This window comes from Anolis carolinensis, chromosome 1 (genome assembly GCF_035594765.1).
Source record: "Anolis carolinensis isolate JA03-04 chromosome 1, rAnoCar3.1.pri, whole genome shotgun sequence".
Taxonomy (NCBI): Eukaryota; Metazoa; Chordata; class Lepidosauria; order Squamata; family Dactyloidae; genus Anolis; species Anolis carolinensis.
Genome location: NC_085841.1, coordinates 42,827,027 through 42,839,548, shown reverse-complemented (window position 1 = coordinate 42,839,548; position 12,522 = coordinate 42,827,027). Strand labels below are relative to the sequence as shown.

At 42.9% G+C, this 12,522-nt stretch overlaps 1 protein-coding gene across 3 annotated transcripts in view; it reads left to right on the top strand.

Annotated features, from left to right (window-relative positions):
• The window catches only part of babam2 (BRISC and BRCA1 A complex member 2), a 181,907-nt gene that overhangs the window by 129,641 nt on the left and 39,744 nt on the right, over positions 1 to 12,522 (top strand). The gene's annotated exons all lie outside the window — the stretch shown is intronic.

Genomic DNA, 12,522 nt, shown 5'->3' with positions numbered 1-12,522 from the left:
ATGCAACCCAGCCTTCAGAAGCACCACAGTGGTGTACAGGGTGAATCAGAATCTGATCATCTTTATGTATACTTGACATTCAGAAATTTTCTCTTAAGACCTCTAATAGTAAGGAAAACAATGTTCAGCTCCCTACATCTAACAAAGATGCAGAATAGCGCTGGACTGAAATGCAATTCACATTTAGCCTTGCCTAGTGAAAGAGAAAGGTAAACTATGCTAAGCAGAAATAAACTTACTGATACATTTAGTAATTTACCTATTCTAATAAAAAGAAAGGACAAGTATTCTATTCAGGCAACTTTGCTCTCGTGCTGCAGTCGCCCTTCCTCTATCTTTAACCACCCTGCTTGCCATTCCTTTATCCCACACTGCTATTTCCTTTCTGTATTAATGACGCAACTGACATATTATCCAGATTGTTCTCCTCCTCTTTTCCTTGTCAACACACATAATTTGAAGTGTGTGTTTATTGTCAAATTTTATGTCAATCTGGGACAGTATTTTTTACCAATTTCCTCTCACCAATACTGTTCATGATGACTTCGTTATTATTGAACTTACCATTTCTGACTGTTCAGAGCAGCAAGTATTAGTCTTTGGTAGATATCTAGTTTATCGTGCATTCCAGTTGACTCTGTGACTAAATAGTTCCCTAATGTGTTCTATTGTGAGGGCAAATGGCTTCTTTATTTTATTAATATAACGTGGATTGATTTCAGCCATATCAAGGTATGCCTTTTTGATTTTGACACAGCTTTCATTCTTAATCTATAGCAGTGGATGATTATATGGCAGATAAGATTGAATTATTCCTTGTAATTGAAACCTGTACAACTTGCCTGTCTTGTAATTGGTACATTATCTGGCAAATATTCACATGGCAATTGCCTATCCCTTGCTGCTCCTACTGTGGCTGCTTCAACTTCCTGGCATCCAAATCTGCTTTTTGTAGCAGGAGAAAGACGCTGTCAGTGACTCCACCTCTTGCCTACTTCATTATTTCAAAAAATGCAGCTTGCTTCAATATTTGAAGTAAAACTGGACTTTTTTCCTCATTAAGTTTTGAAATTCTGTGCTCTGATAAAGTTGAAATGTATGTTATTTTATCAAGATTTTCACTATAAACCAGTGTTTTATGTTTACCTTTTTAATACTTGTTTTTAATAAGATAGAAAATTAATTTTATAAATTCTATATATAATTTTTAAAGTTGCCCACATTTGAGGTCAGGCATTTGAATATTTTCCCATTGGATTTTAAATTACACATCTTTGCTAAAATGAATATCCAGTATTTAGTAGCCAAAGTTTTTAACTGTAAAATAATATTTTGAGCTTTCAGTTTAATTAATTTTAAAGCTCTTGAGATAGATTATTACAACTGAATAGCTTGTCACTGTCAATTAATCCTACATCCTTAGAGCTTCCATAGCAACTTATAGATGCAAGCAGTTGCATCACTAGTTTTGTTGAATAACCCAGGGCGAACTGTTCTTTGTAATAAAGGTTATTGCAAAGAAAGCACTGAAACATGCAGTTCATTTCCTAAGTGATGTTGGCTTTCATTTCCAAGATGTGCATTTTATCATGAAATGTTTAATATCACATGAAGTGTTTCAGTGTTTATGGAACAAAACATATTTTCTCTGTTTTCAGTTATCTGTGGAAATGATAGAAGTAGACACATTTTAAAGTTGAGAAAAGTGCTATACACACACACACACACACACTATTTGATTATTTGCTTATGTTGATTTAAAAGATTAAGTCTTCATCTACACTTTTGTGATGATCTGAAGTTTAGAGTACAGATAAATGTATTATTCTGAGTGAAAATTCTAAAGAATTTTGTTATTTTATATTTAAAGGATATTATAATATTCTACAATATTGGTTTGTGAAATTGGTATAGTTACAGAGTGATCACGAATGGTTGCAATCAGTGAAATCTTGTAGAAGTCACAGTCTTCTCAAAAAGGTACAAAGGTAAAGCCCCTCTGAACCCTGTGATGAAGGTAGTTTAGGGTCACCATATGTGAGAAACAACTTGAAGGCAGACTACTACTACTACATCATGGGTTGTCCTCTTAATGTCTTCTCTTCTACAACCCTATTAATTCTAGTTTAGTAAGGTAAAGGTAAAGGTTTCGCCTGTTGTTAAGTCCAGTCATGTCCGACTCTGGGAATTGGTGCCCATCTCCATTTCTAAGCCGAAGGGCCGGCATTGTCTGTAGACACCTCCAAGGTCATGTGGCCAGCATGACTGCATGGAACGCCGTTACTTTCCCACCGGAGCGGTACCTATTGAACTACTCACATTTGCATGTTTTTGAACTGCTAGGTTGGCAGAAGCTGGAGCTAAATAGCGGGAGCTCACTCCGCTCCCCAGATTTGAACCTGGCACCTTTCGGTCTGCAAGTTCAGCAGCTCAGTGCTTTAACACACTGAGCCACCGGAGGCTCCAGTTTAGTAAACGGGGTGATAATTTTATAGACATTTTAAGTTTAAGCTTTTTTTTCTCAAGTTTTTCTCTTTAACTAGTCTTGAGCCAATGGCACAAAAGAACATTTGGAACATTCAGTTGTACTCACATTCTGTTATACTTCGATATTTTAGTGAACAAGTCTGCATTCAGTTCCATGCAATCCTGATGTCTTGGAAGATAGTATATAGGGCTAGTTGAAGTAATGCTTATTTTTTTTCAAGCTATACCATAAGGAAGGCTGAGCAAAGGAAGATAGATGCATTTGAACTGTGGTGTTGTCACCTTGCCGTGGTGAGGGGGCTTGCGTGTTCCGATGAACCTGTGGGCACAACCACTGGAGTGGCCGCAGGGGAGGTTCCAGACCAAGCACAATCCGAAGACCCAAAGACCTCAACGGCGGAGCAGGCGGAGGATAACATGGTACATGTTACAATGGCTGTGAAGGCGGAAGAAGGCTGCAACAGACTGAGAAGCCACTCTTCGTTGTGTTAACCACACCACTGCTGGAACCTCACTCTGTGAAGACTGTGTGTTGACCGGCCGTGCACCGATCTCCACACATTAAAAAAAATCACGCACAGGCGTCTTCCAACAAAAATAAAAACAAACCTACAAAAGTCCCATGGCGATCAGCGAGTGGCGACGGGGGCAGGACTGTAAAATCTGGAAGCCCCTAGTCACAGACTGGCACATGGGTGGTGGATATGGACTCAATTGTTCTACCTCAAGGACCGAGGCAGTTGAGTAGTCCGGCAGCTGTATCCATGACTGAGCAGCCCTTTTTAGGATCCGCTCTGCTCAGCCCACACGGGGAAGGGCACACTAGAAAAGGTGCCCTAAACATAGTCTGCCTCTCCTACCCTGACTGGACTGCCGCGTCCAGAGGGGTCACCACTCTGCAGCCAAAAAATAAAAATGAACTTTGGAACATGGAACGTACGGACATTGTTAGATAACACTGACAGCGAACGCCCCGAACGCAGGACTGCTATCATTGCAAGGGAGCTGGGACGCTTTAAGATCGACATAGCAGCCCTTCAGGAGACCCGGAGAGCAGGAGAGGGACAGCTGAAGGAAGAAAAGGGAGGCTACACCTTCTTCTGGAAGGGACTGCCTGAAGAAGAGCGAAGAATACACGGAGTTGGCTTTGCGATCAGAAACGACCTGGTGAAGCACCTGACTGAAGCACCCACTGGCATCAATGAACGACTTTCAACCCTCCGAATTAACCTTGCCAAAAACCAACAGGCAACCAGTTGGTGCGCCTATGCACCAACTCTAGATGCTGACGAAGACATCAAGGAAAATTTTTACTGTCAGCTGGACACCATCCTATCGGAGATACCTAAGGAGGACAAAATCATCCTCCTGGGGGACTTTAATGCAAGAGTCGGAAAGGACTCTGACCTGTGGCCAGGGATCATAGGAAAAGACGGGGTCGGAAACAGCAACTCGAATGGCATCTTGCTTCTCACCAAATGCGGAGAGCACAACCTTGTCATCACCAACACGCTCTTCCGCCAGAAAAACAAGCTCAAGACATCATGGAAGCACCCTCGGTCAAAGCATTGGCACCTCTTGGACTATGTTATCACACGTGCCAGAGACCGCCGCGATATGCTTCTCACAAGAGCCATGACAGGTACTGATGACTGCTGGACAGACCACAGGTTAATCCGATCCACGATGGCTATCAAGATCATCCCCAAACGCAGACTCCAAGGAAGAAAAACAAGGCGCAAAATGAACGACAAAGAGATCCAACAGCTGATTGATAACAAAAGGAAAGCCTTCCAAACATGGCAGAGAGACACCAACTGTGCTGCCAAGAAAAAGATCTATGCCAGTGCAAAAGCTGAGGTCCAAAGAAGGACCAGAGAACTCAAGAACATCTGGTGGACAAAGAAGGCTGAAGAAATCCAACACCTTGCAGATACCCATGACGCTCAGGGATTTTTCAAAGCCACAAAGATAATTTATGGACCAAGAAACCATGGCATACAGCCCCTACGCTCATCAGATGGAACCAAAATTCTGAAGGACAAAACATCAATTGCACTACGTTGGAAAGAGCACTACCAGAACCTGCTGAATCGCAGCTCCAATGTGGCCGAAGAGACCCTCTCACAAATCCCGCAACAACAAACCAGGGACGAGCTTGCAGCACTGCCTAGTTTGGAAGAAGTCAGCAATGCCATCAGCCAACAAAAAAACAACAAAGCCAGCGGACCTGATGGGATTCCTGCTGAAATCTTCAAAGAGGGTGGACCTGAGCTGATACAACAACTCCACCAGCTCATTGAAAAGGTGTGGATGACCGAGAAAATCCCAGCAGACTTCAAGGATGCCACCATCATCACCCTTTTCAAGAAAGGGGACAGAACAGACTGCGGGAACTATCGTGGTATCTCCCTTCTAACCTCTGCCGGGAAAATACTTGCAAGAATCCTTGCAAACCGCCTTCTCCCTGTCTCAGAAGACACCCGCCCAGAAGCCCAGAATGGCTTCCGCCCCTCCAGAGGAACAGTGGACATGATCTTCACTGCTCGAGAGCTCCAAGAAAAATGCAGGGAACAAAACCAACCTCTGTACATGGCATTCATTGACCTTGCAAAGGCATTCGACACAGTGAACCGCAGCGCTCTCTGGACCATCCTCCAAAAAATCGGGTGCCCTGACAAATTTGTGAACATCCTGCGGCTCCTCCATGATGACATGATGGCAACAGTCTTGGACAGCAACGGCTCCCAAAGTGACCCATTTAAGGTGGAATCAGGTGTCAAGCAGGGATGTGTTATTGCCCCCACCTTATTTTCCATCTTCATCGCTATGATACTTCACCTTGTTGATGGGAAGCTTCCCACCGGAGTGGAAATCATCTATCGGACAGATGGCAAGCTATTTAACCTCAGCAGACTGAGAGCCAAAACCAAGGTCACCACAACATCTGTTATAGAACTCCAATATGCTGATGACAACGTAGTCTGTGCGCATTCAGAAGAGGACCTCCAAGCCACTCTAAACACCTTCGCAGAAGCATACGAGAAGCTCGGCCTCTCACTGAACATCGAGAAAACCAAAGTGCTCTTCCAACAGGCACCAGCTAATCTCTCTGCAAAGCCAGGAATACAGCTTAACGGTGTAACATTAGAAAATGTTGACCATTTCCGCTACCTTGGTAGCCACCTCTCCACAAAAGCCAACATCGACACTGAAATACAACACCACCTGAGCTCTGCGAGTGCAGCATTCTTCCGTATGAAGCAGAGAGTGTTTGATGACCGGGACATCCGTAGAGATACCAAGGCGCTTGTTTATAAAGCCATTGTCCTCCCAACCCTGCTCTACGCCTGCGAAACGTGGACTGTGTACAGACGTCACACCAAACTCCTGGAGCGTTTCCATCAGCGTTGCCTCAGGAAAATCCTGCAAATCTCTTGGGAAGACAGGCGGACAAATGTCAGCATGCTTGAGGAAGCAAAGACCACCAGCATTGAAGCGATGCTCCTACACCATCAACTCCGCTGGACTGGCCACGTTGTCCAAATGCCCGATCACCGTCTCCCAAAGCAGCTCCTCTACTCCGAACTCAAGAATGGGAAACGGAATGTTGGTGGGCAGGAAAAGAGATTTAAAGATGGGCTTAAAGCCAACCTTAAAAACTGTGGCATAGACACTGAGAACTGGGAAGCCCTGGCCCTTGAGCGCTCCAATTGGAGGTCAGCTGTGACCAGCGGTGCTGCGGAGTTCGAAGAGGCACGAACGGAGGGCTTAAGGGAGAAACGTGCCAAGAGGAAGGAGCGTCAAGCTAACCCCGACCGGGACCGCCTACCACCTGGAAACCGATGTCCTCACTGCGGGAGAATATGCAGGTCAAGAATCGGTCTCTTCAGCCACCTAAGAACACACACCCAAGATACCAAGGTTGGAAGACTATCGTCCTCGAACGACGAGGGATCGCCTAAGTAAGTAAGTTGGAGGAATATTCTGAGAGTGCCTTGGACCGCAAGAAGATCCAACCAGTCCATACTCCAGGAAAGAAAGCCCAAGTGCTCACTGGAGGGAAGGGTATTAGAGGCAGTTTTTTGACCACATAATGAGTAGAAAGGAAATCTTGGAGAAGATAATGATGGGGAAAATTGAAGGAAAAAGGAAGAGGGGCCGACCAAGGGCAAGATGGATGTATGGTATCCTTGAAGTGATTGGCTTGACCTTGAAGGAGCTAGAGGTGGTGACAACCAGCAGCGAGCTCTGGCGTGGCTGGTCCATGAGGTGGAAGAGTTGGAAACGACTGAATGAATAAACAACAAAACACTTAGATATACGTTTGATTAATTTTTTTGTCAAATCCCAGAATGTTTATTTCAAATCCCAGAATGTTTTAACAGCTTTTGATTGTTATGTACCCTCAAGTCATTTATGACTTATGGCAATCTGAAAGCGAAACTATAATGGTGTTTTCTTGGCAAGATTTCTTCAGAATAGGTTTGCCTTTGCCTTCCTCTTGGCCAAGGTAAGTAAGTTTTCATCGCTGAGTATGGATTTGCAACCTGATCTCATATACAAACTATGGTCAACATTGTTTTCCCCTTTATAGCATAGAGAAAACCACTACATGACTTGTTATGCAATTAAGTATGTGACCGTTGCCCTATCTGTGTAATGTTACCCTGTTATAAATTGGGAATTACCTTCTAGTTACCACTTATGTCCAAACTTAAGCAGTCTCCAACAGCTGTATTTGGATACAGGAAGTGTAAAATATCCTCTTTGTTCCTTAGCAATCTCCTTAGTAGTCATCCGCATCTCGAAGATTTGCCTTCCCACGGTTATAGTACACCAACAATAGAGTTCAATTTCACCGCTGAAGGACACTGTGTTCTGTTAAAAAATGAAAAACACAAACTTCCCGTAACTGGTGCTGTGCATCCTTTGGGGCTACAATGTAGTTTTTTTTAAATGGCTCACATTGACATAATTAGTACTCTGTAGTGAAACATATATTAGTGCCAGGGTAATTTACTGTTAGAAGGCGTTGCTATAGAAACTGGTGCATTAGAATTAAAGCAAAGAACTGGAAAGCAGAGGAAAGCCTTCAGAACTTAAAGAAGATAAAGTGCATGCCATTAAGACTAGTAGGCTATCTTGGGTGCAGAAAGCTCCCAAGCTTCATAGGAGAGAATGAAGTGGAAAATTATTGTTCTTTTAAGTGTGCATCCAGGTATCTTCTTCACGCTAGTCATAATGTCAATTAGAAGATACAAAGGGATTGCAACTTTGGCTATGTTTTATGCCAAGCTTTTCTTATGTCATCCTTATAAAGTTACAGCATGCGGGTTTACTTTTAAATACACTCTACTATATTATTTGAGGCTTAGGGGATGCACATCCTTGCAAGTTTCTGAGCTGCAGTCTCTCTCTCTCAGGATAAGAAAATCTGTTTATCCAGGTACTGTTTAAAAAGTGGAAATCAAACATTTGAGTGACACTGAAAGCTCCCTCTTGAAACATCTCTGGAGAGCTCTTAAATTTGTCAGGCTAAAAGGGACTAACACAAGAAACAGTTGAAACTGCCCTAAAATTAACATAATGTAATAGACAAATACTTTCATCTGCTCCAGAGTTAAGAACATAATTATTATCTCAGCCTGAAACTTAGGACTAATTTTCCAAAGCCCATACATCCTCTGCTGAAACCTAGTATGAAGGAGATGGGCCAATCCTCTTCATAAAACAAAATGGCAGTGGCAGCCCTGTGCAGCTTGCTTTTGGTTCCTGATTCCTGCACAACACTGTGCAATAGAGGGGATATAACCTATTTCAGAAAAATAGACTAAGTAGGAGAGGGGTGGAATAGCATTATATGTCTAAAATATTTCCACCTGTAAAGAGATGCAAGACCTCAATCCTGGAAACCAGGTTAAAAGCATCTGAGTAAAAAATTAAGGGAACAAGGACTGTAAAATATGTAGTTGTGGGGTCTACTACAGACTTCCAAGCCACATGGAAGAACTGCATGAAGTCTTCCTTGACCAGATGACCAAACATGCAGAAAGAAGAGATGTAGTAGTAATGGGTGACTTCAACTACTCTGATATTTGTTGGAAAACAAACTTTTCCAAGAGTACAAAGTCCAACAAATTCCTCACTTGCCTTGCAGACAATTTTATTGTCCAGAAGGTAGAAGAGGCAACAAGTGGATCAGCTGTTCTGGATCTGATCCTAACTAACACTGAAGATCTGGTCAATGGAGTGGAAGTGGTGGGATCCTTAGGTGGGAGAGGCCATGTGAGACAAAGGAATCCCTTTGTCAGACACACATTCTAGACTTTAGGAGAGCTGACTTCCAAAAATTTAAGGAAATACTGAGCGTGATTCCATGGACAGGAATACTAAAAAGAAGGGAGTTAATTATGAATGGGAGTTTCTTAAAAGTGAGATACTGAAGGCACAATTGCAAATAATGCCAATAAGGGAAAAATACAAGTGTAAAACTACCAGAATGGATGTCCAGAGAACTTTTAACTAAACCAATAATCTTTGAGAATTCTTGGAAAACAAGAGAATTCCAAATGCAAGATACTCCACTTAGGCAGAAAAAAATGAAATACAAAGATATAGAATGGGTGATGCCTGGCTTGACAACAGTCCATGTAAGAAAGATTTTGGGGTCTTCGTGAACAACAAGTTGAACATGAGCCAACATTGTGATGCAGCAGCTTAAAAAGCCAATCGGATTTTGGGCTGCATCAAAAGGAGTATAGTGTCTAGATCAGTGGTTCTCAACCTAGGGTCCTCAGATGTTTTTTGTTTTCAACTCCCAGAAATTCTAACATCTGGAAAACTGGCTGGGATTTCTGGGAGTTGTAGGCCAAAAACATCTGGGGGCCTCAGGTTGAGAACCACTGGTCTAGATCGAGGGAAGTCATGGTGCCTTTGTATTCTGCTTTGGTTAGACCTCATCAAAGCAAAGAGATATTGACAAGCTGGAAGGTGTAAAGAGGATGGTGACTAAAATGATCAAAGGTCTAGAGACCATGTCCTATGAAGAGTTCCTTAAAGAGCTGGATATGTTTAGCCTGCAGAAGAGAAGGTTTAGAAGAGACATGATAGCCATGTATAAATATGTGAAAGGGTGCCATAAGGAAGAGGGAGCATACTTGTTTTCTGCTCCCCTTGAAACTAGGACTAGAAGCAATGGGTTCAAATTACAGGAAAGGAGATTCCACCTGAACATTGGGAAGAACTTTGTGACTATATGAGCTGTTTGACAGTGGAACTCTGTCTCGGAGTCTAGTGGAAGCTCCTTCCTTGGAAACAGAGGCTGGATGGCCATCTATCTGGGATGCTTTCATTGAGCTTTTCCTGTCTGGCAGGGAGTTGGAGTAGATGGCCCATGTGGTCCCTTCCAACTTTATTATTCTATGATTGTATGACTTAAATTTTCTGTGGCCATAAACACCTGGGCCATACCTGTCATAAGATATACTGCTGGCATTATAAACTGGACACAGGTGGAACTGGACAATTTGGACAGAAAAACAAGAAAACTCATGACCATTCATCATTCACTGCACCCTCGCAGTGCTGTTGACCGGCTATATCTGCCTAGAAGATCAGGGGGCAGAGGACTCTTACAAGTAAAACAAGCAGTCAAAGAAGAAGAACATGCCTTGGTAGAATATGTAAAGCAAAGTGAAGAACCTGCTTTGATGGAAGTCAGAAATCAGAAACTCCTCAAAGCACAGCAGACAAAAAAAAAACCAGTACAAGAAAACCGCACTACAAACTAGAGCTGACAGCTGGCACAACAAAACATTGCATGGAAAGTTCCTTGACAAAATTGAAGGAAAAGCTGATAAGGAGAAGACCTGGCTATCGCTCAGAAAGTGTGATGACTCATGGGCCTTGTAGCCCTGTTCCTAGTACTATTGTGGCAGACGAAGAGGAAAACATGGGATTTTCGCCGGTTCAGCAAGAGCCGGAGCCTCTTCACCTGCAGGATGTTGATGTTTGTCCACAAGAATTCAGCCAAACAGGCCTTGGGCAGAACTCCCCCCGTTTTCCAGGAGGGAAAATTATTCTAAAGATAGGGGAGCCAGGGAGGCTAATCGCAGAAGCCTGAGAATCGCTGCCAAACAAATGGCTGATTAGGTCTGCTTCCCTTGGGAAATTCTAAGGAGTCATGCATCTGGACAGAGTTGGGTTTCGCTTCTCGTTCTCTAGGGAAAGAGTTCTGTTGGCGGGAAAACGAGACCCAATATAGGTGCTTAGCTCGAGGGATTCTTTGTGGAGTCAATTGATCAGCTTGAGGAGAGAGATCGTGTGTGGACTTCGTAATCCCAGTTCCTTGCTTCCCGGATCAAGTTTCAAGCCTTGCCTTGTCTCACGTTTTTACCACGGACTATGTTTCATGCTTCATGTTCATCTTGCCTCCAGTCAAGGATCTAGTCGAGAATCAAGTTTATTCCAGCCTTGTTGTCAAGCTTCATTGGACTTTAAAGACTCTGTTATTTCCCCACACTATTGCTTGGCAAAGTGTGTGTTTCGGTCAAGTGGATTAAAACTTTGAACTCTAATATCTTATATTGGACAATACATTTCTGGACTATATTTGACCTTATCTGAAAGGTCTGCTTCTGAACTATATTCTTCACTTGTTTTTATTGATTTTATATATTTCTTTAATAAAGATATTAGATAGATTCTGGCCTCTGTGTAAGGTTATTGGTGCTCTGCAGCCTGGGTCCTGACAGAAATGGGGCCTGATCCTTGCAGCCCAGGAGCAAGCCATCAGAACAAATGCAATTAAGGCCAAGATCGAAAAATCAGCTGATGACCCAAAATGAAGACTGTGCAAGGAAACCGACGAAACCATTGATCATATCCTCAGCTGCTGTAAGAAAATTGCACAGACAGACTACAAACAGGCACAACTATGTGGCCCAAATGATTCATTGGAACTTATGCCTCAAGTACCACCTCCCTGTAGTAAAGAACTGGTGGGATCACAAACCTGCAAAGGTCATGGAAAATGAACACATAAAGATACTGTGGGACTTCCGAATCCAGACTGACAAAGTTCTGGAACACAACACACCAGACATCACAGTTGTGGAAAAGAAAAAGGTTTAGATCATTGATGTCACCATCCCAGGTGACAGTCGCATTGGCGAAAAACAACAGAAAAAACTCAGCCGCTATCAGGACCTCAAGATTGAACTTCAAAGACTCTGGCAGAAACCAGTGCAGGTGGTTCCGGTGGTGATGGGCACATTGGGTGCCGTGCCAAAAGATCTCAGCCGGCATTTGGAAACAATAGACATTGACAAAATTACGATCTGTCAACTGCAAAAGGCCACCCTACTGGGATCTGTGCACATCATCTGAAAATACATCACACAGTCCTAAACGCTTGGAAAGTGTTCAACTTGTGATTTTGTGATATGAAATCCAGCATGTGTCATACAATAAAATAATGGCAACAACATCAACAACAACTACTACTACTACTTTATTGTATCCTGCCTCCATCTTGCCGAAGGACTCGGGGTGGCTTACATGGGGAAAAGCCCAATCAACATAGTTAAAATGTAACAACATTAAAATTTATAAACAGCATCATACAACAATATAAAACAAACAACATTATGACACAGTATAAAACAGCCATCAAATAACAACCAGTGACCTTGGAATAGTAAACAGTTAATAGGCTCGGGTGGGTGGGCTAGTGCAAATCGGTTGCGAGGACAGGGCTGATGGATAAAGTGCAAATGTCAAATGGGAAAATTAGAGATAAGGGCAATATAACTCTGAGCACAATATAGAGCACTATAACTCTGGTAGGAAACCAGTAGTAGAATGCAAGGACTAGAATTTGGGTCATAGCTGGGGCCAAGGTTTTCTGGGAAAACATCTAATTAAAGGCACAGTGGAACATCTATGTTTTTAGCTCTTTGCGAAAGTTGGACAGGGTGGGTGCCGGCCTGATCTCCCTGGGGAGAGAGTTCCAGAGCCGGGGGCTACCACCGA